Here is a 4086-nt window from a genome sequence, read left to right as displayed (position 1 = left end):
AATATCAATCCGGCCCCCGAATGACAAGGAGCAGAGCCAAGGGCCTGATTAACTTCAAGCCAGTGAAGCAACCAAAGGGAACTGTATTCAATGTATCTGATGGGAGTGATTCGTTACCTGAGAGTCCTGAGGCTAAAACCAATACATCCAGACCATCACAAGCAGAGCATCCTTCATTGACTACTTTGGCAGATGCTACAACCAAGATGAACACTCAAAGCCTACATCCCAGCACCATAAAAAGACTACATGCAGGTTTGACAATCACTAAACCTCTAACTATGGATTTACTGTTTGGTTTTCCTGTTTACCCTCAGGCTAGTGTTGGCTTTATAAAAAGATCTGTGGATGAGGCCATTGCTGCCTCAAATGAAGCATCATAAGTTGATGAAGAAGGTTGATGAATTGAAGAAGGAAGTGGACATTCTGAAGAAGGAAAAGATGCTTAAGGCTGCTGCCAAGCATGGGAAATCAAGGAAAACAGTCAAGCTTCCACTTCCACCCAAATCCATCCTCTTGCAACATTCTGATTCACCTACTCAGTCTGAGTAGGACAGGTTCTAACTCCACAACTCTTTGTATATATATCTCCATCTTTAGTCATGCATGACTAGTTAGATGAATTTGGTGTTATGTTTGCTTTTTCTAAAGCAATTGCTGTTTTGCTGGTTTTAAGTTATCTTTCATGTTTTATGATTGCTGTCCTTAAATACTTCATACATGCAGCTTTCTGTTTCACTGTTTTAAGGTTTAAGGTATATTTGTTTTGCTATTTGGTATTTGGTGCCCCTGTTTCCTTTGTTTTGGCATGAGCACCTAGGGTCCTAGTAGTTTTGATCTGTTGTTTTTCCTCTGTTTTAACAAACCATGATTTGATGTTTTAGACTACTTCATAGGGTAGCTTTCTTTCTCACTGTTTCCAAGGCCAATGCATTTTGTTTCTGCTGTTTGAAATCCATGAGGCTTCCCTCTGTTTTGACAGCAGTATCAGTTGTTGTATACCATTTGCAATTGCTGTTTGTTACTAGTTAATTAGTCTTTGCTGTTTTAAGAATGCATTCTTAGGTTATGCATTTTCTTTTGTATTTTAATTTGCTGTTTTATAGAAGTAGCTTTGTCACTTTTGGTTTGCTAAAACATAACCCAGCTTTGCTTTTCTTTTGTTTGCTGTTTTAACATAATGAAAATCTTTTATTTTTGCCGTTTTAATCCTAGCTTTTAGTTAATTGTTTTGAGTTATTGTTTGTTGTTTTCAACTACCTTATGTAGTAAGATTGATGCATGCATGGGTTAAGTCTGTTATTCTTGTTTTATCTATTTTGGTAATGGCATATAACCAATGTTATGGTTATGATTTCACTCTTTGCTGTTTTAACATGATTTTTATTGTTTAAACTTTGAATTTTTTTTTAGTAGTTAATTGTAGTGTTTATTTGCTGTTTTAGACTTAGCTTCTATTCTATTTGTTGTTTTATGTGGTAGTCCTTTTCTTCTATTTGCCAAAACAGAATCCTTGAGTTTAGATTTTCTTTTCTTTTTCTTGCTATTTTAAACATAGCTGCTGATTTTGTTTTGATGTTTTTAGATTGCACTTTCATTTTACTATTTGGGCATAAGGTAATGATACACTTATAGTTTGTTGTCCAGATTTGCTGTTTTATTGATTTTGCTGTTTTTAGTCTCATGAAGCCCTATGCCATGACTTCTTTGCTGTTTTTAAGTATTACCTTGAGTTTTGTTTAAACCCTTTGTTATCTTACACCATCTAAAGCATGGCATGCCTGTCTTAGGATGATTTTGACTTTTCTTTGCCACATTTTAGGCCATTTGCTGTTTTAGAGTGTTATGCATTGTTGCCCATGCACTTCCATTTGTTGTTTCATAATTCTTGAGCATGTCTACTGTTTTAAGCTTGAGACAATCATGCTTATGCATTATATTTGCTGTTTTTATCCACAATTGAGGACATTTGCTGTTTTTAGGATATCATATAGTTCTTTGCATGCACTGCTTTTGCTGTTTTGGTATTGACAGGTTGCTATTTGCACAGCTGGTCTGATGACTCTGAGGGAGGACCTTGGTTGATGTTCTCATTTGCTTACCTCCCTCCTCAATGCTAAATACAGTTTAGGATGTATCATGAGAAGACAATGGCAATCCCATTGTCTTGTTCTCTTTAATCTTTTTCATGGCAGAACAATGGCAATCCCATTGTTTGGTTCCAATTGGGCAATCTCATGGTAAAACAATGGCAATCCCATTGTTTGGATTCATATGGCCATGTTGTTTGATAATGCAGTCCTCTGGTTGACTGTTTTGGTTTCAAGCTCATCCTTGATACCACATATTAAACTCTAGGGTCAACTTGACTTAGAGTTGGACTGTTGGTTTTGTTTAAATCTTTTATTTGAGTCTTTGAGTCCTTTTATTTTCACAAGATGACCAAGTCACACTTGTGACTTCTCATCTTTGCTTTTCTGCTTCATTTATTTTCAGTTTGTTTGCTTTTCTGTTTCAATGATTTTTAGTTTGAGTCCTTTTCCTTTTAAAGATAGTCAATTACACTTGTATTGATCATCTTTGTTTTTCTGTTTCATTTTAGGATTTTGGGCACTGATTTTAAGTAGCATATCTTCCTTTAGCCTTATATGCATAAAAAATAGAATAAATGATGAATTTGTTATATAAATGTTTGGACTTGATGCCATAGCCACAATAATCCAAAGCTTGACCATCTTTGTCTTAAATTGAGCCTCTAGAACTAGCCAACCATTTCAAAAGCTTTCACTTGATTCAACTTGGGCCTTCATTTCATTTTGGCCAATTTGTAGCCTTCATACACTCACAATGAGGACATTGTTTCCCTTAAGTTTGGGGGAGGGTCCTAAAAAGTACCAAACACTATAAACATCATGAAACATATGCAGTAAGACGAAAAGACAAACAAAGGAACATAGTTCCATGTCTTATGCATACAAAAGAGTGTCAATGTACACCAAAATATTTGAAAAGGACCAAAGTGTCCAAAATACCTCAATATGAGATGCATAGCAGTAAAATTGTGCTATGGAGTGAAAAAAGTGAGAAGAGGTAAAAGACATGCATTTAAAAGAAAAAGCCAAATGTAAGAACCCAATTCAAAGTCCCAAATTATCTGTTGAATTTAATATAGCATAAGAAATATAGGCTAGCTTATGGTTTGGTAATATGAAGGATTTAAGTTTGGGGGAGCTAGGTTTATGAAGGGCTATGGATATCAAGCATCAAGTCATGAGTATAACACTTTCATTCAAAAAATTTCAAAAATATGCATATTTTGGCTATGGAATGTTTGTGCTCAGATTTTTTTCATTTATTAGAAATTTGAGTCTTTTTTATTTGTCATGTTCTGTTGTTTGGGGACAAACAACAATTCAAGTTTGGGGGTGTGATAAGTGTTAATTTATTAACCTTATTACATCATTTTCTTAAACATTTTCCTTTGTTTTATTTGCCCATTAGTGTCTTAATTGAGTCTTTTTATGTCTTTTTTCATATATTGGTAGTTATATAGTATATCTTATGTTAATTCCTTGTTTATGCAGGTTTTTGAAGATTTTTGGGCCCAGTCCTGCGGCAGTCCTACAGGACCAGGAGTGGCAAGGTCCTATAGGACCTGTCCAAAAGCTGGAAATCTTTTGGGCCGAGAAAGAATGGGCTAATCCAAAGAGAATGCTTGGTCAACAACCTTGGGCTTAGTCAAAGCCCAGCTTGGAGGGAACTTTTGTTTTATTAGTTAGCATCCACCATGGAGCTTCTCTTGGCCTATATAAAGAAGTTTAAGGCTTTTGTTTAAACACACTTTTTCACCAACAAAAACCAATTAGCCACTTAACCATCTTATGTACTTTTATAGACTTTGTGATAATCTTGTGTTAGCTACTCTCAAGAACATTACCTTCGGTTCTAAGTTTTCGTTTCTTGTTGTTTGATATTTCAAGAACCGATTTTTGTAAGTTGTGATCTTATTCTCAAAGTTTATTTTAAGTACTCATATTTAATCCTCATCTCGCTTCTAGTTTCAAGTTACATTACGTTTTCTTGTCT

The sequence above is a fragment of the Cynara cardunculus genome (assembly GCF_001531365.2).
Source record: "Cynara cardunculus var. scolymus isolate 2C chromosome LG 5, CcrdV1, whole genome shotgun sequence".
Classification (NCBI taxonomy): domain Eukaryota; kingdom Viridiplantae; phylum Streptophyta; class Magnoliopsida; order Asterales; family Asteraceae; genus Cynara; species Cynara cardunculus.
This window is presented reverse-complemented; position numbering follows the sequence as displayed.